Source organism: Balaenoptera musculus, chromosome 1 (assembly GCF_009873245.2).
Source record: "Balaenoptera musculus isolate JJ_BM4_2016_0621 chromosome 1, mBalMus1.pri.v3, whole genome shotgun sequence".
In the NCBI taxonomy this organism is placed as follows: domain Eukaryota; kingdom Metazoa; phylum Chordata; class Mammalia; order Artiodactyla; family Balaenopteridae; genus Balaenoptera; species Balaenoptera musculus.
The window spans coordinates 33,864,688-33,890,509 of record NC_045785.1 but is presented as its reverse complement, the minus strand read 5'-3'; the positions used below and the strand labels follow the sequence as shown (position 1 = coordinate 33,890,509).

The following is a 25,822-nucleotide window of genomic DNA, read 5'->3' as shown; positions in this document are numbered from 1 at the left end:
CAGGGAGATCAGCTCGGTGCTTTGTGATCACCTACAGGGGAGGGATAGGGAGGGTGGAAGGGAGATGCAAGAGGGAGGGGATATGGGGATATATGTATATGTATAGCTGATTCACTTTGTTATACAGCAGAAACTAACACAACATTATAAAGCAATTATACTCCAATAAAGATGTTTAAAAAAAAAAAGAATGCATTGTAGAGTTGCAGTAAGTTGAAAACTTAATTATAAAGATTTAAATTATTCTTGAAAAAAAAAAAAAGGCCATCTAACATATTTCCTTAGTGAGAGGTCCATCCTGGCTTTCAGGAGGAGCACAGAAAGACACGTGGTACTCTGTTTGTTTTTTTTAAAATAAGGAAGAATTATTCTGACTGGTAAATAAATCAACTCCTTGGCAAGGAGTTAAAAGAGAAGGGGTCCTTAGAGATGGGCTTGTTCTAGTCTCTGGTTTGACAGAAGGGGAAACTGAGGGCTAGAGGAGAACATGATTTTTCTTTGGTCACATGGCTGGTTAATGGCAGAGCTGGGGTCCTGCCCACCTCCTGTGCCACCCCACACCCTGTCCCATATTCTGGGAATTTAGCTATTTAAAGAATAGTAGGTAGAGACAACCTGTCAGGGAAACAGGAGGGTGACCCCGGTGAGAGTAAGAGGATAGGAAGGTGGGCACAGTCCGGACAGGGGGTGAGCAGGATGGGCAGGAGGGAAGCAACAGCATGGAAGGTCTTGGTTCCGAGTGGCCAGAGGCAGAACGCCCTTCAGATTCCCCTCCTCCTGGAACCGCCCGAAGCCTCAGCCCATCTCCGGGTTCCCAGGATGTACATCTGCCACAAAGGTAAGCCTCAGGCTGTTTGGGGTCCTAGGCTGCTGCACAAAGGGTGATGTTGGGGACCATGGACCTGCTGGTTTGGCAGAGTGACATGTTGCTTGTCCTGGAAAGTGAGTTCCTGAATGTGGTGATGTCAGGGGCAACACCCTGGAAGGCAGGCCAGTGGGGGTGTGTTTACTGGCTGTTACTCATCACTCATTCACTCCGCACGCCAAGCACTGTGCTAACAAGCACCGGAGGTACACAGACGGTACACGTTGTTCTTTCCCCAAAGGCGCTCGCCGTCTGTGGGGAAGACAGACACACAGGAAGATAACTATCACAGTGTGGTGGGGTCGGTGTTGCAGCAGAGCTCTGGCTGGAGGGTCAGGAGCAAGAGAGAAGGGGGTTCCAGCCCGGTCCCTGGATGGTGGAGGGGCTAGGGGAGAAGGAGGAACTACCAGGACCGAGCTTTCAAAGAATGGGTGGGAGTTCGCCTGGCAGAGAGAGGAGGGAGGATCTTCCTGAAGAAGGGTTTGGAACCTGGGAAGAAGGTGGCGTGTCCAGGTATTAGGTAGCTGAAGAGCAAGGAGTAAGGAAGAGTGTCAGGCGATGGGTGAATCTGGAAGGTCACGGTGGCCGTATGGGGAAGAGGCTCTGACACCCACTTAAGGAACCTGGATTTCTAAGGGCGGTCAGCAAGCACTGGAAGTGGTTATGGCGCACCGTGATACTTGCTTACTCTGAGATGCAGAAACATCGCCCTGCGTGGCGGGGAGAGTGGGCCCAGTGGCGGTGGGTGGACAGGAGTCCAGGGGCTTGAGAGACTCTTACGGAGCCGATTCACTGAGAACCTGGGGACACATGGAACGTAGGGGGTGCAGGAAAGGGAGCAGTCAGCCACAGCTCCTGGACTTCTCAGGATGCCTCGGATGCTTTGCAAGACACCTATGCTGAGGTTCAGCGTTCCACCCTGGGCGGTGGGCTGCTTACCTGGGACAGCAGTGGAGCCAGGGCTGGGCTGGAGCTGTGAGCCCCTTGAGGTCCTGACTGACACCCCATCTGCTGGTTCCCTCAAGGAGAGCTGAGAACATGTGGATGCTCTGGGGCTGTTGACTCATCTTCACCAACATACCTACGCTCAGGCGTGGTCAACTGAGAGAACTCAGAGTTTATCCCCTTGTTCATTGTCGTGAATTATACTCAAAGCTCTGTGAGTGACACAGAGATGTGTCACACACATCCTAGTCCTGTCCTCAAAGGTCATGTGGTTTGTCTGTGATGCTGACAAACATTTGCATAAGTATTATGTTCCACATATACAGGGGAGAAAAGGGAAAGGCCACAATAAAGAGACCACGTGCTGTAAATGAGAGATCATTTCTGGCCAGAGAGGGGAGGGCATGGAGGGCTTCATGGAGGAGGTGGCATATGAGCTGGGCTCACATGGGTGGATGTGGTTGGATTTGGCCACAGTGAAATGGAGAAGAGCATTCCAGACAGGCAAAAGTGCACAGAAGCAGGCCAACTGTGAGCATGGTAGTTTGGCAGGAGCAGGGGTTCTATAGGGGAGCATTGATGTCAGAGGCAGCCTGGCTATTAGTAGAGGAGATCTCAAGTGTAGACTTTACTCTCCAGGAAGAACCACTGAAGAATTTGGTACAGGGAGGGGCGTGGTGAGAGCTGAGTGTCAGTTTATCTGGCCTAGTGGAGAGGGTGACCTTTCAGACGCTGCTATGTACTGGTCCAGAGGAGAGGATGACTACTGAGGTCTTAGCAAGGGTGATGGAAAAAGAGGCCTCTATCCATATTTATTGACGTTTATTGAGGCTTTAGGCCAGCCACTGTTCTAAGCACTTTATGTGGATGAACTGAGTCTCCCCAAGTCCAGCCATGCGGGTGCTACTGTTATTCCCATTTTACAAATTAGTTTACCGCAACCAGAGATGTTAGGTAAATAACCTGCCTAGGCAGGTCACACAGCTAGGAAGCGGAAGAGGCAGAGATTCGAACCCAGGGGCCTGTCCTCTTAACTTCCACCCTAGAAATGGCTTCCCAAGGGGACAGAGCAGATGAAAGGTGGCCCTGCCAAGGTTGGAACGGTTTCTCCCACCTGTCAGACTCCCCCCGGAATGGTGGGGCTGTCTGGCTCTGAGGGCTGACCCTGGTGCTCTTCACCCCAATAAGCAGTGGGGGCCCCTCTGGGCCTGATTGGTTCACCGATTCGAAACAGCCTACATATAGGAGGTGACAATGTAAATAACTGATGCAATGGAAACTTTCTATGGAAAAAGGTACCCACTCAAACAGCTACAAAGTCCAAAAAAAGGAAGAACAGCAGAGCAGACCCAGAGAGCTCTGTAGCAAACAGTTTCCTTTGGCACAGCCTTTTCTGTCTGCCTGAGGCTCTGAGCTGGTGGGGGAGGAAGGCAGCAGCACTGGACAGGTGGCGATCTAGACCAGAAGCGTGGCTGGATCCCTGGAGGGCCCGGGGTCATCAGGCTTCCCCTCTTAGCTAAGGAGGTAGCCATGTGGGTGCAGAAAGCAATTCTTGCTCCAAACACACACCCTGGTTCTCAGTCTCCTCCGAAGGCCTTGATTGGGGCCCCTCCCCTCTGCGGACCAGTGGTTGAGGTTTTGCAGTCCCCAGTGTCTCCCAGGGCTTCAACCTGCTTTTTTTTTTTCCCCCGTGCCCTCCCTGTCAATAAGTTGCATCAGTCTTGTTATGGGATCTGAAATCTTCTTATTTTAGCACACAAAATCATTGTAAATATAAGTAAAGCTAAAAGATCAGAAATAACCAAAAGAGGAAGAGGAGAAGGCCATTTTCTGGAAAGTTGACTCTGTATTATTTAATTCTTACACCGACCCGAGCTCTGCACTGTTGCTCCCATTTTAGAGATGAGAAGACTGAGACTTGAAGTGTTAAGTGACTTGCCTGAAGCCACACAGCAACAGAGACCAATGGTGCCTGGTTTTATCTAACACTAAAGCCTGGGGCTCTCCTTCTGCTGTGCAAGGCTGTCCACATCTCTGTTTCCTCAGCTGTCAGATGGTAGCATCAGTGTGACAATGAGATAATAGAAGGACAACACTGGCACATGGTAGGCACTCAACAAATGTGGGTTTCCTTCCCTACCCCTCCCTTATGCCTCTACAAACTGGGGAGATGTGATGAGCCTTCTTGTGGGGAAACAGCCTGAGTCTGGGGATCCTTGGGAGGAAGGGAGGTAACCACTGATTTTCTGGCCCGTCTTCCCTACTTGATCGAGAACACCCTGTGGCAGGGGCCAGCACTTCTTCACCTTTGCACCCTGGGGTCTAGCCCAGTGACAGGGAGTGTCTTGTCCAAGGTGGCTGGATGCAGCTGGACCTCAAAGGTGGACCAGTCCAGTGGGCTATTTATTGCACCCGGCTGCAGGAGATTTCCGGTGAGAGGGGGCCATCACTAGGTGTGGCCTGGTATGGCAGGAAACAACTCCTCTACCCTTCTACCCGTGGCAGCTGTCAGCACCTCAACCTCACGTGCAGGCCCTGGGGTTTCATCTGCACTTTCTCTTCCTGCCACTCTTTATTCTCTTAGACTCCTGGGCTGGGTGCCCTCTATGTGCATTCAGGGCCTCCCTCCCCCCTTCCCTGCAGTGTCTTAAAACCATGGATGTTTCTCCTGCTAATCCCCATATAGAGTTTGTGAGACCAGATATTCTTGCCTATCACTAAACGGAATCCATTACCCTGCACTTGAAGTTCCTCTTTTTCTGTCCTCAATACAAATGGAAATATATCACCATCCCCTATTTTTAAAAACTCTGCTTTTACTGGAAAACATTTCCCAGGTCTTCTCAAAGTATGTCCTGTCCATATCAAAGGCTCTGAGCTCCACTGCCTCTCTGCTCATTTTTCTTGTTTGGGACACCTCACTCACTACTCCACGGGAGAGAGCAGCTTCTTGTCTGGAGAATGGGGCGAGGAACCAGGAAGGATCCAGAAGCAGCCCGTGAGCTGTCCAGTGCTTGTGGCAGTGTTCTCAGCCTGAAATGCAGAAACGTGAGGCAAAGGAGCGCATCCCAGGAAAGGGAGAGCCCGAAGCCTACCACAGGGAAGGAGGCGGGAAACCTTGCAGAGCCAACCCCAAAACGGGATCCAGAAAGAGGAGAAGTGGACAGAGGGAGGACGACTTGGATGGTCTCCCACTGTAACTGAAGAAGAGCACAGGCATTAATTGAGTGCCTTTTGTATGCTGGGTCCACATTGCATCTCTCACACACTTTGTCTCATCCAGTCCTCACAACAAACCCAGGGAGGGGTGATGTTCTTCACTTTTTACTCATGAGGAAAGAGGCTCAGAGAGGTCAAGTAATTTAGCTGAGGTCGCACAGCTATTAATAGGTGAAACGAGGGTCTGAAACCAAGTTCCTGTGATATCAGGGCTGTCTCTCTGTGCTTTCCTGTGCTGCTTCCCTGGTGTTAGGTAAATGAGGCAGTAATTCTCCCCATTTCCCCTCCCAATTGCTAAGTAGCCCCACGTGATCCCCCGAGATTATTCCATGTGATTCTGCCATGTGAGTCCTGGTGTCTTGGATTTTTGTGTTTTCTTATTGGTTTACAGACCACCGTAACAGAAATAAAAATAAAAATGAGAAAGATCCGTCCCACAATTCCCTGCCCCAAGCAGATCAGACTCAGCTTATCCGTGTACCAACCCCATCTGCAGATGTCCCATTCACAGTGGAGGGACAGTCTGTGTGTCAGGAGGGCAGCCGTGGCCTCAGAGCGGGCCTTGTCTACTTTCTCTGGGATCAGGGTGTGAGGCCCCTTGCTGGAAACCCAAGCCCCCAGGCTCCCCTGCCAGCGCTTAGAAAGCCACTGTGTTGTGACCCAGTGAGGCTGGCCCCTGCAGGCATCCGGGGTTTTTCTTTAACCCTTCATCAGCTGAACTTCCCCTGCAGTGATGCCACCCCAGTGCCCAGGCCGGATGTGAGGCGCCCTCCACCTGCCAGCGGAGGCCGTGCTGTGATGCTTTGGTTCCACAAGGAGGGTGGGGAGGGGAGAGGACGGGCCTCCCTCCTTGTGGTTTTGGGTGGGGCCTGCAGAGGAGCTGGCCCTGGTCCTTCCTGCCCTGGGTAGATGCCACCTTGCAGATGGGCCCCTCTTGCCCTAGTGGGCCTTCCATGTTCAGCTGCTTTCTAAACACAAGACAGTTTTATATCATTTTAAAATTGAAACTTTTAAATTCTAAAAGTGATACATGCTTATTGTAAAAAAAAAAAGAAGAAGAAGAACAGTATAGAAATGTATAAAGAAGAAAATGCATGCTCTGAACCCCACTCACTGCACAGTCCCACCCCTAGGATGTGCTGACTACTTAATCCTGCAGGTCCTTTGTGGCATTAAAAGCTACACAGAGGGCTTCCCTGGTGGCACGGTGGTTGAGAGTCTGCCTGCCAATGCAGGGGACGCGGGTTCGACCCCTGGCCTGGGAGGATCCCGCGTGCCGCGGAGCGACTGGGCCCGTGAGCCACAATTGCTGAGCCTGCGCGTCTGGAGCATGTGCTCTGCAACGGGAGAGCCCGCGATGGTGGGAGGCCCGCATACCGCGATGAAGAGTGGCCCCCGCTTGCCCCAATTGGAGAAAGCCCTCGCACAGAAACGAGGACCCAGCGCAGCCATGAGTAAATAAATAAATAAATAAATAAACCCAAAGTTTAAAAAAAAAAAAAGCTACACAGATATGTGTGTGTCTGTGATGTTGCTTTTCCCCTTTTCTCACGCCGTCCCATTGAGGGGAAGTGTGTGTAGCAGCTAAGTGTGTAGGCTCCGGAGTCAGACAGGAACCAAGGTTCACCACCTGTCAGGTCTCTTAGCCTCACTAAGTCTCATGTGGAAAATGGGACCAGCAATAGTGCCTTCCGTCGAGCAGGCTGTGAAAAGTAAGGGAGGTCACTGTGAGAAGTGTTGAACCCAATATTCAACACATAGATAAAGTCACAACAAATCTCTATTATTGGTAGAAGTATATATTTATTTCTAATTAAGAAAAGTTATTGTCCCATTATTATACCATTGGGTGGATTTATCATCATTTACTTATTAGGCCAATTCCCTGCTGATGGGTATTAAGGTTGTTTCCATATTCACTGATAAAAATAATGCTGCAGCCATTGTGTGTGTGTGCATCTGTGTGTATGTTGTGTAAGATGTGTGTGTATTTGTGTGTGTGCACTTGTGAAGCTGCTGGTTCAACATAAATTTTGGTCAGTCCTTCTCTCCAACACTGGATGGTAGCAGTCATTTTCGTCTTTGCCAGTCAAATCGGGGAAAAGGTGATATTGACTTTTAACATATATCCTTTAATTATTAATGAGGGCAAGCATCTTTGCATCTTTATTACACATTGTAATATCTTGAGTAATGATCTGTTTATTTCCCCTCTCCATTTCATTAGCTGTGCATCTTTACTTATTGTTTTGTGGGTGCTTTTTATGTGTTATAGATATTGACCCTGTTTTATATATGTTGCAGATATTCATATCTAGTCTGTCATTTGCTTTGTAACTGTTAATGGGGTCTTTTGTTGTATGTAGTGCTTAATTTTTTTATGTAGTCAATTTTATTAATCTTCTTCTTTAAGAGCACTGAGATCTACTTCAGGCTTTGAACGTTATTTTCCAACACTAAATTATGTAGATATTCTAACAGTTTTGGTGTTTTCATGGATTTGCTTATATGTTTTGTTTATATCTCTAATTCAAATAAATTTTGTTGTAAGTGTGGTACATGTACTCTATTTAAAATAGAATTCTACACCCTCCCTCACTCTGTATCCCATTTTATTGTCATGCCATTTATTTTACCTGCATGTTTGTTTCCTGCTCATCTCCCCTGGCTAGACCCTCAGCTCTACAAAGGCAGGGACCCCTTCTGTTTTGTTCATTGCTGCATATCCGGTGCCCAGAATAGTGCCTAACATATAGTAGGCACTTAGTAAATATTTGTCAAATGAATATACAACCAGCCAGTTGTCACAGCTCTCTTTAAGTAATCCATTCTTTCTCACTAATTTGGAATTCTATCTTTGGTAGCCTTTTCTGTTTCTTCTTTTGTTATTGATCTATTCAGATTTTCTCCCTCTTCTTTAGTTTTACAATTTATGATTTTCTAGAAGATCATCAATTTTCAAATCCACTGACATCAAGTTATGTGTCACATTCTCTTAAATTTAAAACAGTGTTAATATACATGATTGCAATGCCTTTCTTAATGCTTATTTGTGATTTTGCTATTCACTGCTAGTCAGATTAGCCAGTGGTTTGTCCGTGTTGTTTGTGTCAGAGAACTAATTTCTTTTGTTGCGGTTGCTGTACTTTTCTCATTCATTCATTTTGTTTTCAACTTTATTCATTTCTTCCTTCTAGATTATTCTGGTTTATTTATTCTTTTCAGCTTCTTAGGTTAGATGCTTATTAATTCATTAGTTTCAATCTTTCTTCTTTTATCATAAAAGCATTTACGGTTTGTATTTTCCTCTAAATGCAGCTTTGGTTATATTCCACGGGTTTTTTAAGTAGGTTTCTCAATGTTGTACGTTTATAAATATTCTACAGTTTCAGTTTGCTGTCCTCTTTGACTCAAGTTTATTAAGAAAAGCATTTTTAAATTGTCCTGTGCAGAGTTTTTTTTGGGGGGGAGGGTTTGTTTGTTGTTTCTTTGCTACTTGTTAGTTTCCAATTTTACTGTATTGAGAAACTGAGCCTGTGATATCCATGTTGGAATTTGAGATTTTCTTGTTGTCTACTACAAAGACATTTGAGATTAAAGGTGTTTTGTTTCTTGAGTATATATGAAGTTAAGCTTACTATCTTCAAATCCTCTATATTTTTCTTATATAAGGTTACATGTACCATCAATTTTGAGTAATGAGCTCAAGATCTCAAGATTTTCCTGGGTTTTTGGTTTGTTTTGCCTTCTCCTTGTGGTCCTAAAAATGTGTTATTTCGTATACTTTATGGTTCTGTTGTACAGGGGGTGACGGTAAAGGTTCATGATTTTTGTGTCTTCTTGGAGAAACAGACTCATTAGCAGTATAAAATGCCCCATTTATTCTAACAGTTTTGCATTTTGACTGATATTAATATTGACTTTCTTGCATTCTTTTTGTTACCATTTTGTCTATTGATGTCCCTTTGCCATTTCTTTGATTTCAACCTTTATCAATTTGTGTGTTACTTCCAAACGGCATATGGCTGGATTTTTTTCCCCCAATCTAATCTGTCCTAGAGTAATTTCATTTATTCATATTCTTGTATTTATGATATGTTTGGTCTTACTTTCATCATCTTACTTTATGTCTTTTGTTTGCTATACTTTTTCCTTTATCTGTTTTTCTTTTCCCTTTCCTAACTCTTGCTGAATAATTGAATTTCTTTGCTCCCGCCAACAGTTTTTAAATGTCTGTATCTTATTTTTCTTCAGAAATGGTACCCTTAAATAAAAAATAAAACCCATACTTCTCTGTCAATGTCAAGAACTAAATGGTATCTAATTTCCAACAAGATGAGACCATTATTATTAACATTTGTTTAGATTTGACTGTGCGTTTTTTCTACTCTTAGTGTTCATCATTGTTTCCTGTGTATCCTGTCTTGACCTTTCTTGAATTACTTATTCTGATACAGTTTTTATTTTGTTGGAGTAATTCCTGGAGTAATTTTTTTTTAAGAAAAGATAAGTGGGTGGCGTACTATTTTTAGTGCTTCTCTGTTTGGCTTTGAGACTTGGCTGAGTAAGGGATCTTAGGGCTTTAACCGTTTTTCCTCAGAGCTCTGTAGTCTTGGCTCTGTTGCCCTCTAGCAGTTAATGATGCAGATGTCAAGTGCAAAGTCAATTTGATTCTCAAAATTTGTATAGAGACTGTCAGAGAGGAAGCTGAGTTTATTGCTCACTGGGTAAGGGGGAACTTCACCTCCATGGAGCTTTGGCATATCTGGGGGAGCGAGGCAAGGTCAGGATTTGTTGAGGATTGGAAGTCTCTAAAATGGGTATGTCAGCATGGGGCTTGACTAGGATTGTGTAAGAAATACAGTACAGCAGTTGCGGACCGGTAGAAGAAACAGTGAGGAGGATTTTGAGGCAAGCAGGGGATTCAAAGAGCTTACGGAGCCTTCAGCACGTTTCAGTAATGAACAGTCAAGCCATTTGCCAGGGCTAGAGTCTCGTGAAAGCACTAAGTAATACTCATGAAGACAGTAAGGTGTGTGGGCAGGTGGTTTCTGTCCCCCGCCCCCCCCGCAACTTTGGTCTCTCTGGCAACCTGAAGGATTCACTCATTATCCTTGGATTTCAGGAATTCCATCCCTCCTGCCCTGCCCCAGCTCTGCTGCCTCTGTGTGAGTTTCCTGGGTGTTTGGCAGCTGGGCCTTTCCCTTGCCCATGTTGGGTGAGGCTGGCTGAGCTCTGATTAGACTCTCTGTGCCTCCCACTTGTCTGCTTTTCCTCAGACTTGCTGGCCAGCTGGTGCTACTATGGATCTGTTCTTACTTGTACATTTCTCTTTTCATTTCAGTGGTGTCTGGGGAGAAGACGTAGACAGATGGGCCCAGTTTGCCCATAAGAACCTCAAGTGTGTGTGACATTCCTGGTGACCCCAATGCAGGTGTGTCCGCTGGGCTCTCCCACCTGCCACCAGAGGCCAGAGTGGCATTTAGATTACGCTGAATGAAAGAGAGGAGAGCCGTGGCTCCCTCCTCCCACCTCATCCCATCTTCTCCTCTGGCCACACCCCTGGGCCTGACCACATTACCTCACTGATTTAAAACGGTTTTGGTGACCTCACTCCCCTACAAGATCAAGTCCAGACTATCTCATATACCAAATTCTTTTTTTTAATACTTTTTAAAATAGATTTATTTATTTTTATTTATTTATTTTTGGCTGTATTGGGTCTTCATTGCTGCGCACGGGCTTTCTCTAGTTGCGGCGAGCGGGGGCTACTGTTCATTGTGGTGCGCGGGCTTCTCATTGCGGTGGCTTCTCTTGTTGCGGAGCACGGGCTCTAGGCGCGCGGGCTTCAGTAGTTGTGGCACTCAGGCTCAGTAGTTGTGGCACACGAGCTTAGTTGCTCTGCAGCATGTGGGATCTTCCCGGACCAGGGCTTGAACCCGTGTCCCCTGCATTGGCAGGCGGATTCTTCACCACTACGCCACCAGGGAAGCCCTATACCAAGTTCTTTCCCTGCCCAACTCTTCCCTCATGAGCTATCACTGCCTGTTACCTCCAGCCATATGGACCCGCGTTGCACTTCCTTGAACCTTCAGTCAGTTTGGGGTCTCCTGTCTATTTACACTGCCTTCCTTTGTTTGAGATGCCTTCTCTCTTTCTCACACATTCAGACACCATCAGAATTGACTGCTCTTTTCTTTACGCCTTCCCATGTAGCAGCTTAGAACCAGCGATGCTGTAATGCATTCCTTTGATTTCTTGCCCCTCACCATCCCCACCCCAACTGTGATCCCCTTGAAGGGAGGGAAATAAATCTTTGCTGTCTTTTATCTCCAGGACTTACTACCCAGCCTGGCCCCAAGTAGGCACTGAATGCACATCTGTTAAATGAATGAACGGCCGAATTAGGTTCTAAAGAGAATTGTTCTGTGCTGTGTGTGACACACCATGCCTGGCTCTAGGGGTGGAGGGATGAGTCAGACCAACCTGCCCCAGGCGTAGGCTGTCTACCGAGGCTTTAAGACTCCTGGAGTCTCTGTGCACAGGGGGTGCTGTTACTTACCCTAAGAGGCCAGCAGATGTGCTCTGGGCATTCTGGGGAAGCAGGACTTAAGTCCAGTTTGGCAGGAGCTGGGTGAGCCTTCTGAGGAAGGATGGGTAGGATTTGGCCAGGCAGACATGGTTATGCGGGGAGGGGAGTAGCATGTGAGCAAAGGCTCAGAGGTGGGGAATTGTGGACTGTGTTTATAGAATAACATGTTCTGGGACATTGGTGTTTCTATACGCGGAGGGATAGAGCCAGCTGTTTTTATTAATAATTTGAGATCTGTTGGAGGGCATGAGGTCAGATGTGGAGATGATGGAAAAACATGGAGTGGTGAAAAGTTTGGGTGCTTTGGACAACAGAATTGGGAAATCATAGACAGGAGCCACAGAGCAAGTTCAACCATTCCGCTGTGTGGTGGTGCGATGCTGCCCTGGGGTGTGGGACGGGGCTGGCTGGATTTGAGAGCAGCAGGTATAGCAGGGAGGGGACAACAGAGGGGCTTTGGTTAGCTGTGCATTTGTAGGAATCAGCAGTAGGATGTAGTTGCCAAAACATTAACTATTCCAAGGCTGTGTCAATATAAAGCATGGTGCCCAAGAGAAGGAAGGTGACAGTGCCCCAGGCGTGCATGCAGGTTACCCCAGACCTAGATCACTAGATGCACTAGAATAGTATCCATAGTATGACATGGGCTGAACCACGTGCCAGGCATGGGTCTAGGCCCTTTACATGTACTGAATCGTTAAAACCCTGGGAGGTACTTGCCATTCTTAGCCCCTCTCATCAGGCAAGCAAGGCTCAGCAACTTTCCAAAGCAGAGGTAATGAGGAGAAGGCCCAGGCTGGAACCCAGGTACCCCGGCCCTAGGTGCCCTGTTCTCAGCCATCACTCCACACCACCTCCAGCAGACATACCAGAGTACAGCTCAAGGCAGCAGCGTGGATGTGACACGCCGTGCTAGAATCAACTAGAACAGCCCAGGCTTTCTAGATCATGAAACATGTTCCTCTGTATTTTCTTGTTTGATTCTTACCACAGCCTGGTAAGTTGATTATTAAAAACTGGCGCAGTAAACGTTGTTGCCTCCCTTGGCCCTGAATGCTCTGTTTTGTTTGATGGTTTGGGGAATACAATGCGCACTTATGTCTATTATTGCGTTTAATTCTCACCCAGGCCCCAATAGGGGTCACTTTTGCAGGTTGTCTGGGTTTTTCTCTTGCCGTGTAACAAATTACTGCCAATACCGCGGCTTGAAACAACCCTCCTTTGTTAGCTCTCAGTCCTATAGGTCTGAAGTCGGGCACGGAGTGGCTGGGTTCTCTGCTCAGGGCTGAAATCAAGGTATCCGTAGGCTGAGTTCTCACCTGGAGGCTTAGGGGGAAATGCCGCTTTTCCAGGCTCATTCAGTTGCTGGAATCCAGGGCCTAGGGGGTTGCAGGGAGTCAGCAGGAGGTTGCTCTCAGCTCCAAGAGGCTGCCCTCAGGTTCCTTTCCACACGGCCCCCTCCACCTGCAAGTCAGCAAGTGCATGTCCAATTCCTCCCCTTGATTCTAAGCCCTATGACTTCCTCTTCTGTGACCAACCAGAGAGAACTCTGCTTTTAAAAGACTTTCTCAATTAGGTCAAGCCGAGGGAATAATCTCCCTATTTTAAGGTCAAGTGCGCCCTATAACAGAACCTAATTGTGAGAGTAAAATCCATTATATTCCACAGGCCTAAGGATATGCGTGATGTGCATACACCAGGGGGGTACAGGAAACCTAAGGGCGTCCTAGAATTCTGCCTACTTACTGGTGAAGAAATAGCCAGCTTATAGAAGTTAGGTGCCAGGTACAAGGTAGAATATGGTAGGCGCCAGGGCCGCCACGCCACACCGTCTCCCCAGGGACCATGGAGCTCTGGCCTGGAGCCAAGACAAGCGGCCTGGGGAGGAGTTGGGGCCTGGGCTTCTGGGACCAGGCAGACACTGTTCTATGTCTAAAGAAGTTGACCAGACAAACTCTTTGACCGTGTTTTTCGACCGTCCCCTGCAGGATTCGGGGTACGAACCCGGCAGCCTCAAACTAGTTCATGGAGGAGCCTCAAGCGACACTGGCCAGGAGAGCCCTCCCTTCCAGAGGGGAGAGCAGAGCGTGAGAGGAGGCAGCTGCTGCAGGAGTGGACATGAATGCTGGTTTTCAGAGAGAACAGCGTTTTAGTTTTGGTCATCGAAAGTGGTGCCTTCAGCACAGGTAGGAAACGGGCGGTCGATGAATATGCTTGCTGGGGGCTCCATGTGGTCTTTCTTGCCTGAACTTGCTAGAGTCCTTCCTCTTTAAAATGGATGGTGGTGGTGAAGATGATGGTGGTGATGATTGCCTTCCTTGAGCCTCTGTGAAAGTTGGACGTCCTCGGGACTTCCTTGGTCAGGAGTAGAAACCTTGAGGGCCAACACTCTTTCACTGCCCCACACTGTCTCCCCCAAAATGCAGTCCTGTCTCCCCAGTCCCTCAGTTTCCATTCTGTCCTTGGCAACAACACTGCTTAAGGAACCACGGCCTCCCTACATGCCAACCCCACCATGCCGTCCTGCTGGGCAGCTCCACCCACTTCTCTGTGCCCCACCTCTGCCTCCCAGGATGGCTCTTGCCTAAAGAGGCCCTGCCACCCCCTCCCTAGTTAGAACATCACAGTGGGTACTGAAGACAGAGCAACATCTTTCAGGGCCCTCCCAGATATGAAGAAATGAAAGGATGTTGGGTGCTCAGCCCAGGCTGCATATTAGAATCACCTGGAGTTTTTAAAAATTCCCATAGCAGGGCCCCATCTCCAGAGAGACTGCCTGAACGGCCCTGGGAGAGGGCCCCAGCATGGCTATATATATGCTTATTTAATTTGTTTTTAGCTCTTCAGGTATGAGTTGTGGTTTCAGGTTAGAAGTTCAGGCTGTGATTCAGGTTAGGTGTGTGGTGTTAGAAGCTCTTTGGGTTGGGAATATGTCTTTGGATGTTTCATCTGGCCGTGGAGTGCATCAGAATCACCCAGGGAGAAGGAGAGGGGAGGGGGAGAGTACCTCTGTTAAAAAAAAATAGACTCCTTGGCCCACCCAGGCATGTTCTCTGAATCAGGATCTCAGGAGGTGGGGACACAGGCATCTGTATTTTTATTCTGATGCAGCCAAGGTTTGGGTGCTCTGGGGCCTCTGGAGATACTTGTCCTGTGTTTGGGTCTGTGGGCTCTGCTGTGAGTCCCAGTGGGTGCTTCCCAGCCTGGTGTGCCGTGAGCAGTGCCCATTCCCTTCGTCCAAGCAGAAGTGTTCTCACTTACAGAGAGGAGGACAGGGACCCAGGCAGCCTTCAGAGACAGCATCTCTGTAGCTGTCTGAACTGCCCGGTTGCTGGGCCTGGGCCTCTGCCCACAGCTCTGCCGTACCACGTGGACCCCCTAGACCCAGGCCATGATCAGGGTTCTCCAGAGGAGGTGGAGGAATCATCCCCTGGACTCTGATGAAGAATGACTGGGCATCTGAACCTCAGTTTGAGGGCATGTTTGATGTGGTACCTAATAGTCGAGGCTCTGGATCTTCCCAAGTTCAGATTCCAGTTCCAGCCTTTACTACTTCGGGAGGCAGATTGCTTAGACTCTCTGCCTCGTCTTTCTTGCTTGGAAAATGGGAGAGTCATGGCTCTTGCCTTACAGGGCTGCTGGCGAGATACAGGTGAGGCCCTGGGATGTTGCCAGACACCTAGCAAGGGCTCCCCAACATGAGCAGCCCTCTGACTCATGCAGGCAGGTCGACCGCCACTCCGCCCTCCTCACTGCAGCACTGTGACAGGTCTGCCATACTCTGCCATCTGGTCCCGGTGCATGAGTTCCTAAGAGAGAGTCAGGGTGAAGTTAAGGGCCAATGCTGCACATGGGGCCTGGCGCTTTGCAGACAAGACTGAGTCCTGCAGAAACCACAGTGAGGCTGGTTCTATTGCCTCTTTTGTACAGGAAACTGAGAACAGAGAGGTGCAGTAATTTAAAGACAGTCACACAGCTAGTAAGGAGCAGAACCTCTGGCTACAAAAGACCCAGTACTTTCTTCTCCACTAAGATGCTTCCAAAAGAAAGGCAGTAATAGCTTCAAGGAGGACTTCTCCCCCAAGAGTATCTACCTTTTAATAGAAATCAGTAGCACCATAATACAAACGAATGGGTCCCCCTTCCTCAGCCTCCTGGGATACCTCATTGTACCTCGATTTAGCATTTGTCTCCTTGTGCACGTATCACAGTTAGCTGTACATGGTCTCCTCCACTAGCAGTCTCAGGGCAGGGTCTGAATTTATTCAGCTAGGTGTGCAGTAGACACTTGAACTATGCTGGAAGTAGAAACTTCTGAGGGTTGCAAGCAGAGAAATGGGGACACTGTCATGGGAAATACAGATGGGGGAATCCTCCCCAGACCTGGCACTTGTCCTTCCCTACTTCACTCTCAAACTCTCTTTTTTGTCCACGGGGGCCCTGGCAGCTGCATGGAAGCATCTGTAGGGGATGGGACCGGCCCAGAGGGAAAATGAGCTGTCAGTTCCAGTGAGAAATCTGGTCCCCACCCCTTCCCGTGCTCCCTCTGGGGAATACAAGTATATGTGATTAATGGGGTGCTGACTCAGTGCTTCTGGAGTGTCCAGGCACTCAGGGCCCACTGCTGGCACAGCTTCCCCCAGCCACCAGCGGGGAGGCTGGAATATATGGCATCTGAACGAGGTGGAGGGCTCAGGCCCAGGCAGGCAGGCAGGGGTGCCAGGTAGGAGCTGGCCGCGTGCCGGTCTTCGGTGGCCTGGCAGAATCCCCCGTGCCAGCAGGGCCCATTAATACCATTTGAGGCTTGGGAACGGGAATGTTGGAATTATTTGAGGGCAAGGAGTTGTGGAGTCATGGCCCTTCGCCTTTAGTACAGGCCTGGACTGGGGCTCTCTCCAGAGTAAAGGTAATTTTTGAATAAGCGATTGGAGGATGAATCTAATTTGAAGACGGGTGTGAAAGCATTTTCTTAGCAGCAAAGCTTTCTGCTAGTACTTTTCAAACTTTTATAGTTTTAGAAACCATTTTAAAAAGTCAAATCCTGCATGGAATGCGAAGTTAAAGTGGTAGTTTATTAACACACATTTATTTTCTAAGTTTAAAATGTTATCATCTATTTATTATGAGAATCCATTAACAGAGCAATGACTCAGCTTTGATGCATAAAAACATTGAACGCTCAGGGTCTAGATCAAGTGTCAGCAAACTACAGCCCGTGGGCCTAACCCAGGCTACCGCCTGATTTTTGTAAATGAAATTTTATTGGAACGCCGCTATGCCATTCGTTTAAACGTTATTTATGGCCGCTTTCCCACTCTAATGGCAGAGTTGAGTAGTTGTGACAGAGACTGTCTGTCCCACAAAGCCAAAAATATTTACTGTTTGGCCCTGTATAGAAGAAGTTTGCTGATCTCTGTTCTAGATGATCATTGTATCGGAATATCAGCTGTAACATCCAGGATTGCTTCGTCATTTTTGTTTTGTTTGGCTTGGTTGCACGATATTAAGAAAATTCTAAATAAGACAATGTGAATTGGTAACAGATTTCTCATAGCTGATCTTGCAGCCCAGGATGGTCTTCAGTTCAATGTTATGTAAACATTTAAGGAGGAGGAGAAGGGAATTCTGGTTTGCATCACTAACAGTGTCAAACAGTTTCTTGGATTCCTTCTTATTACAGCACTCAGGAAGCACACAACCATTTATGACATCTTCATGATAATCCATGTAATCCATTCTCATATCACTGAAAGCTTTAGCATGTACTTGTTTGTGTGGTTTTACAGAAGTGTGTACAGTCCTGAATTTTAAAAACAACAACATAAAGATACCCAGTTAGGGCTTCCCTGGTGGCGCAGTGGTTGAGAATCTGCCTGCCAATGTGGGGGACACGGGTTCGAGCCCTGGTCTGGGAAGATCCCACATGCCGCGGAGCAACTAGGCCCGTGAGCCACAATTACTGAGCCTGCGCGTCTGGAGCCTGTGCTCCGCAACAAGAGAGGCCGCGATAGTGAGAGGCCCGTGCACTGCGATGAAGAGTGGCCCCCACTTTCCGCAACTAGAGAAAGCCCTCACACAGAAACGAAGACCCAACACAGCCATAAATAAATAAATAAATAAATAAATAAATAAATAAATAAACACAAAGTTAAAAAAAAAAAAAGATGCCCAGTTAGAAGCTCTAGTCTTTCTAGTTGAAGACACATCTCAATACTGAAGTTCAAGATCCACCCCGGCCTTAGTCCGAGGTCTGTACAAACCACATTCAGCTGGCCGCCCCCGTTGGCTCGACTCCGTGTTACAGTGTGCCGTAGAACATGTTTGGAAGTTCAGGTCCGTTTTCCATAACAGTTTTAATAGGAGTCAAACTATATTTTTAGAATAAAATTCTCACACGACATTTGAAGAACCTCTGAAACACCTCTGCAGAACACAGTTTGAAAACCGCCCCTTCAGCAAATATTAGTGTTTCTCGTTTCTGTGCTGAAGGATAATGGAGGAGCCAAGGATGCTGAGTCGGGGTTGGGAGGCAGAGGAGTAGGTAGTGAAAGACGGTGGAGGAGAGCAGTGAGGGGATGCTGTCCATGGTGGAGAGGGTCACGGGCAGGGAGCGGGGGTGGTCAGTAGTGGGAAAAGTACTTGGGAAACACAGAGAAGCCCAGGCTCCTGCCAAAGCTGGAGGTGTCTCCTAACAGTTGTTGGTGACTTAAACAAGCTCTCCGGAGCTGCTCTAATAACTTCCAGCCATGGGCTTGGGAGAAGAGGTCCAGAAGATTAAAATATGCTCAAAGACATGGTGGGGGAGAGTGTGGAAGGCTCTTACAAATCGCTTCTAATCATCATGCCAAGGACCTCTGAGGCCACTCAGCAGATCCAGGCAGGGGAGGGGGGCAGGGAGAGGGAGAGGGATGGTCAGAGGGGTCCTCTGGGTCAGCATGCCAAGCTGGTTTATGCAGGAGGAGGACACGTGAGCGTGGTGCAGTGCTTGTGAGTGACCTGGATGGGGACAGATGTCAAGGCCCCGAGGAGGTGGTGACTGGTGTTGGGCAGTGGCTTTGGGCATTCGAGGCAAAGCCCACATAGCCAGGAGTAAAACCCAGGAGTCCCGGCTCCCAGGCCCCCTGCCTTCCCCTCGGAGGGTGCAAGGAAGGGAGGGGCAGACTGGTGGCTTCGGGAGGCTGTGGGCTGGAGAGGGCCTCTCGGGGATAAAAAAGCACAAGTTCTTTCTGAGGTTTTGCTGCTCACCCCATAGAAAAAGAACATTGTTAGATTTTAAAAGGGTGACCTCATTTTTTTCTTATTTACATAGCCCTGTTTGTTTATATAGCCCTTTAGAAATAGCAAACGTGTGCTAAGCTTAGTGCTCCCCCCACCACCAGCGGCAGAGCCACTGTGTGGGGAGAAACACCTTTTCATCTAAGAGAGGGCAGCCTTGTTTCCGAGGACAGATGGGAACAAAACGGGACAGGTAGGAAGTTTCGTGGTTTTTCGTGTCGCTTTTCCAAAATAGCCACATGCCTGCCTCCCACTTCCTGCCTGGCTCGACTCAGGGTAGATTTTCTCCTGCAGAGGACTTGTGTTCTGTGAATTCTCAGAGATGCTTGAAGGGATCCGTCAACAAGCAAACAGGCTCGACCCCGGAGACCTTGAGCTTGGCACTTTGCGTCCCGCCTCTGCTGCTTACCAGCTGTGTGACCTTGGGCAAGCTGCTTCACCTCTCTGTGCCTCATCTGTAAAATGGGGATAACAACACTCCCTGCGGTGGCTGTGCAGATTAAATGAGGGAGTATGTGTGAAGGGCTTAGCCCAAGGCGGTCACACAGCAACTCTTTTTTTTTTTTTTTTTTTTTTTAATTTATTTATTTAATTTACTTTTGGCTGTGTTGGGTCTTCGTTTCTGTGTGAGGGCTTTCTCTAGTTGCAGCAAGCGGGGGCCACTCTTCATTGCAGTGCGCAGGCCTCTCACTATCGCAGCCTCTCTTGTTGCGGAGCACAGGCTCCAGACGCGCAGGCTCAGTAGTTGTGGCTGACGGGCCCAGTTGCTCCGCGGCATGTGGAATCTTCCCAGACTAGGGCTCGAACCTGTGTCCCCTGCATTGGCAGGCAGATTCTTAACCACTGCGCCACCAGGGAAGTCCCCCACACAGCAACTCTTAATGAATCTCTTAATCCACAACAGCAATTGTGATATCCATCCCCCGCCTGGACAGTTAGTTATGGCAGCCTCCCAGCCACCTTCCCTTCCTGCCGGCTTGTCTGCTCCAGCCCATCCCTATGTTGGCCCAAAATAATAGATAAAGCACCAATCTGACCGTACTGTCCCTTCCTTAAAATCCACCCAGAGCTTTCAAAGCCTGTGGCCAGGATCCGCGAAACTTTCTTTCGAAATGGCCAGGTGTAAATCTTTTAAGCTTTGCCAGCCGTACAGTCTCCTGCAGCTACTCACCTCCATTGTTGCTACGTGAAAGCGGCCATGGACAGTGTGTAGAAGACCTGGCGTGCCTGTATTCCAGTAAAACTTCATGAACAAAAACAGGCAGCGGGCTGGATTTGCCAACCTCTGACCTACGAGTCGGGTCCAACTCCTTAGCTCAGCATTCTTAGTCCAGCCGTTCCCGTCATCTCCATCCTTCTTCCTCCTCCTCCCTGGCTCCTGTGGAACTCCTCACACTTTAATCCTTTGCGCATTCTCTCTGGAATTTCCTCCTCTGCCTCCTGTGGAACTCCTCACACTTTAATCCTTTGCGCATTCTCTCTGGACTTTCCTTCTCTGCCTCCTGTGTGCCCCTCCCCTGTGGCATTAGGAAACTTTGCTCTGGGATTCCGTGGTCCCCTATCTTTACTTCTACTCTGTCATTACTGTTAGAGAGCACCCCCAGGCAGGAATTCTGCCATTCTCCTATGACACTGCAGTGCATGTGTTGGTCTTTGTAGATGCTCAGTAAGTGTTTGTGATCAAACACAAAGATCTGCGAGAAGACGGTTGCCCTCAGGGAGCTTACAGGCTGGTTAGGAAGCTAGGATGTGAGCTGGTGAAAAGCCAGCCAGCAACCCAGGCAGGAAACGAGAGTGCATGGATTTGTCGGGATACCAATGACAAGTTGGAGGAAGGAGAAGGCATTTGAGTCGGACCTTACAGGATGGAAAAAAGACTAGCAGAGAGAGGGAGGTCAGGAAGGCTTTCTGTGCTGGGGAAATGACAAGAGAAGAGCAGACTCAGGTCTGGGTTCAGGGTGATGAATGGACAGACCAGTAGGGTGAGGGTCTGATCAGGGGTTGGGTGGGTGGTGAGGGAGTTTGGACTTAATCCTGCGAGCCAGAATTTCTCTAAGTGTGATCCACAGCTCCCTCCGCTCCAACAGAATTGCCTGGGGTGTTTCTTTAAAATGCAGCTTCTGGGGCTCTGTCTCAGACTGGAGGCTAGGAGCTGCAGGGGGTTAAGGCCACGGTCTAGAAGAAGCTGCAACATTGTTGGGGGTGATGATCATGAATATTCTTCAGATTGACGTCACCTGCGGGCATCACAGCCAGGCTGGGGAGAGTTGAGGTAGGGATGCTTGATCTTCTCCCAAAGCAGATGAGGACACCCAAACTCAGACATGGCAAGTGACTTGCCCAAGGTCACACTGTGAATTACTTGCAGTTATGGGCCTGACTAGTTCTGGAACAGGGCCTGGGGTGGTCCTGGAGGTTCCACAGAGGTGGGTGGGACAGGCATGGTGACTGTCCCAGTGCCCAGAACAGCCTGGTGCACACTGGTACTTGGTCAGCAAGTGCTGAACAAATGAGGGCATGGGTGGGGTGGGTGGGTGGATGGATAGTATGGGGGCAGAGGAGAGTGGAGGTAGTTTTGAGATAGTTCTGATGTTGCAAGCCTGAAGGTTTAGGAGAATAGTGATACCAGAAGCATAGGAGAAGAAAAGATGAGTTTGGTGCTAAGCATATTGAATTTGAGAGGCCAGCAGGATGGCCAAGCCAAGAGGTTGACAGCTGGAAAGGCAGGGTTGGGGAGTTCCGGGGACAAGGCAGGTGATGTGTGCAGCTGTGGAAGCTGCTAGTAAGACAAGGTGAGAAATGTAGAGAGAGACAAGTAGGGGATTAAGGACCAAAACCTGAGGAACGAGCACAGGCATCCAGGAAAAAAAAGGTTCGGGTGAAAGAGTCAGAGAAGTGCTCAGAGGGCCAGGAGCGGAGTCGGGATGGGCCGGGGCAGACAGAGAAAAGAGAGATTTCAACAGCCAGTCACCCGGGTAACTCAGCTTGGGCCCCTCTTTAGAATAAAACCAGCCAACCTCAAAGAAATTGTGCCATAGGTAAATAAAAATGTCAATCCAAATAAAACCAAAATCACGAGTTTCTGTTTGCTTGGGATTTGTGCTCCCTGCCGGCAGATCTGCAGGTGTGGGAGAGTGGGCGAATCCTGGACCCGCCTGTCCCACCTGTCAGGACAAGCCCTGCTGTTTTGTCTCTGCCCGGTTCTGGTTGGCATGCTTCCTGGGGATCACTCTGTTGCTTGGAGCCTTCGCCTTCCTCCCCTGTGCCTCACTTTCCCGCTTCCCTTCCACCTCTCTCTTTATTCATCCAACAGATATTTATTATTGGGAATAAAGCTCTGTGCAGAGGAGCTCAGCTGAGGCCCCTGAACACAGTGGGGCCTGTAAGTCACCCACTGGAGAGATTTTTAAAAAACAGAGAGAGATTCCTGAACTTGCAAATTCAAGTTGCCTAAAAGCAAGAAGGAGCCAGCAATGCCTGGGTCCTCACAGCCCCGTCTGGGCCGCTTCTGTGTGGCTGCTTCTGTGAATGAGCCGTTCTGGATCAGCTCTGCCTGGGCTGTGGGTCTGGGAGGCACTGAGGCCCAGGTGTCAGGGTGTTTCCCCCATAAGGCCCTAAAGATATAGCATCTGGGCCAGCTCTAGCTGGCCTCCCTGGAGCTTTCAGAGTCTCTCCTTTCATTGATCCTGCTTGTGCCACCAAACTTGTCCCCTCCCCCCACGCCTAACACACAAACTCACACACACTATGTCACAGTGACACCAGGACCTCCGTCACCATCATCCATCCTCAAAGGGGTAGATCACCTTTAAAATCAGCCCTGCCTGGACAGATGGTGCTGCGTACCGTTTTAAGTGACAAAACACACACATTCCTGCCTCTGAATATATTGTCACCTTATCACGTATTGTTTTGTGAGATATTAAAGATATGAATGTATTATCTATAAAATAAATATAAAGGTATTATCTTTTACTTATATAAAGTATGTAGTAGGTGACAAGATGACATCAGGAAAGGAAAGGAATCACGCGGTTAGGGCGGGCTCACCAGAGAAGTGGCATTTGAGCAAAGACCTGAGGGGTGAGAGAGTGAGTCCTGGGGCACCTGGGGAAGAGTGTTCGGGCAGAGGCGGGATCCTGCCGGGTGGGAACAGCAAGGAACAGCAAGGAGACCAGTGTGGCTGGAGGGGCAGGGGTGGGGGCGGAGGAGGAAGATGGTGGCAGAGGGTGAGTGTGTGCAGATAATTGAGAAGCCGCTGGAGGTCCAAGCCCTGGAGTGGCCTGATCTGCCGAATGTTCTGGAAAGCCCAGCCGGCTGTGTGTGGAGACCACACTGCAGGAAGCCAGGGCAGCATGGGAGGCTGGTGCCAGCATCAGGAAGCGATAATGTCGCAGACCAGGGTGGCAGCTGTGGAAAGTGGTTGGATTCTGGGTGTAGTCTGAAGGCAGAGCCGACATGATCCACCGGCAGATGGGATGTGTAGTGTAAGAGAAAGAGATTAGGGAGGAGAGCCCTGCTGGTGCTCACATTTGCTCACTCTGCTCTCAGGCTAGTCAACCTCTCTAAGCCTCAGTTTCCTCATCTGGAAAATGGGGCAGTTGGATCGATAACTCCCCAGATCTCTTCTGGCTTGAAAACTCACCACTTCAGCTTAGGTCACTGGTGGCTGGCTTTATGGATGTGGGGTGGAACTCGTGCTTTAAAAAGGGGGCTTAGACTAGACACAACTGACAAAGAAAGAAAAGGGAGACGGGCATTCCAGGCAGAGGGAACGGCAGGAGCACAGACTAGGGGGCCGGGTCAAGAGGCCCAAGAGCGATGCTGAGGAGCAGTGAGCAGACTCCATGGCTGGGGCCGAGGACCTCGGGAGGAGGATGCCGGCGGCTACAGGGACGGGCACGCTATGCCCTTTGGAATAAACCAGCAGGTTCAGGGCCCGAGCGTTTTTTGCAAATACTGAGGCCCTCAATTTTGAGCCTTTTCAGATGGATACACTCAGGCAGGAAGGAACAAGGCTTGGCTGCTGTCCGGGGAGAGTTAACCTCCTGGCCCAGCATTGCATAACCGCAAAGCCTGCTGAGCGCAAGGAGACTCTTCTGTGTGGCAAGCCCGGTGGCTCTGGGCTCTGGCACCGTCCCGCAGCGGAACAAACAGCCCTCCCTTCCTAGATAATGGCCCTCATTGAGCATTGTGTCCATGGCCAGCACCCAGCGCAGGGCAGCTTAGCCTGGGTAAGTTTCCTCTCTTGGCTGCTTAGCAAAATGTTTACACTAAGCCTTTCTAGTAAGACGGTTCCTACGAACCAGCAGGCGGAGAAGCTAGAGAAAAGTGCCCCCCAGCGACCCTGCTCCCGGCTCAGAGAAATGCTTTTGCACACCCCACGTGTGAACCTGGGTTGGTCATTGCCCTCCAGGTCTCTTTTGTAAAATAAGGCATTGAGCTGGAAGATGCGTGAAGGTCTGTCCGGTTCCAAAATTATTGGCGTTTTCTCTAAGTGAAGAATGAGTCCATTTTCTCATTGGGTGGGGATAGAATTAGTCTGTCCTTTAATACTTCACAAAGGGCCTTTTTCTCAGGAAGGCATGTGTGTGATTGGGGGGAGCTGAAGATAAGAACTCTGAACCCTACCGACTTGGATCTCTCCTACTGCACCGTTGGCATCAGCAAAGACGCTGCCCCTCTGTGCGTGTGTCCTTCAACGGGGAGGAGGTCACCCCAGAGGATGCTGTACTTTAAGAGGTATCTGGACCAGCCATAGGGGACACCAAACCACGTGGACAGAGGAACATTTGGGGAAACTGGAGTAGAGAGGACTGTCATCAACCATCCTAGGGGTCATCCTGGAGAAGAGGGGTCAGAGGTGTTCTGTGGGGTCCTCAGGACAGAATCAAAACCAGTGAGTGAAAATCGCATGGCTCATCCTTAGGAAGACGCCTGGAACAATAGGCCCCATAATAATCCAGCCCAAAACACACATACCCTTTGACCCATGGTCCCACTTCTGGGAATCCGGCCTATGGAACAATAGCACCAGTCCGTAAAGATATGTGTACAAAGGATGTTTATTGCAAAATTCCAGTGGCAAAAAAATTAGAAAAAAATGTGACACTCAACAGTAGGGAAGGCTCGAAGGTATTATATTCAACCCGTGGCCCATCATTCAGCTATTAAAAAAGAATGAGGGGATTCCCTGGCAGTCCAGTAGTTAGGACTCTGCGCTTTCACTGTTTCACTGCTGAGGGCCTGGGTTCAATCCCTGGTTGGGGAACTAAGATCCCATAAGCCAAGCTGTGCGGCGTGGCCAAAAAAAAAAAAAGAGAGAGAAAGAGACAGACCCTGTCTCTGTTTAGAAAGGCAGTGAGTGCAGTGGTTAGGAACACAGAGGCTGGAGGCAGACTGCCAGGGTTCAGATCCGGATCCCGCAAACTGTGTTCCATGACTCTCTGACCATCAGTCTTCCCTTTGGTGAAGCAGGAATTATAATAGTGCCTGCCCTATGAGCTTGATGCAGGTGCCTGGTATATAGGAACTGCTCAAAAAATGTTGGCCTTTGACCTAGAAAGATTGTCCGTGAGAAAAGCAAGGTATGGAGAAGTGTACACAGGGTGATTCCATTTTTACAGAAACAAAAAAATGCTTCCCCCACCCGCCTTGCAAAAAGAGGAGAGCAACGGCTGCCGCCCCAGGTCTTGAGTGGCCTCCTGAGCGCAGTCCCTAAGGGAGGCTTGCGTCGTGGGCAGGAGCGTGCACCAGTGCTCTTGAAGGTCCCTTCCAGCCCTGAGACTCTGAGACGTTGTAGGCCCATCTTGGCAATCTCAGCGTACATCCTTGCCTGGCATTTGACCCAACCAAATAGTCTGCTGTTCACTATATATATGCCAGGGAAGACTTGCCATTTTCACAGACGAGGAGCAAGGACACTG

General features: G+C 49.0%; 1 protein-coding gene across 1 annotated transcript in view; it reads left to right on the top strand.

Annotated features, from left to right (window-relative positions):
- The window catches only part of HIVEP3 (HIVEP zinc finger 3), a 132,115-nt gene that overhangs the window by 17,019 nt on the left and 89,274 nt on the right, over positions 1 to 25,822 (top strand). The window contains exon 2 of the mRNA XM_036833782.1: positions 13,610 to 13,807. The gene's annotated coding sequence lies outside the window, so the exon portion shown is untranslated. The remainder of the gene's footprint in view (positions 1 to 13,609; positions 13,808 to 25,822) is intronic.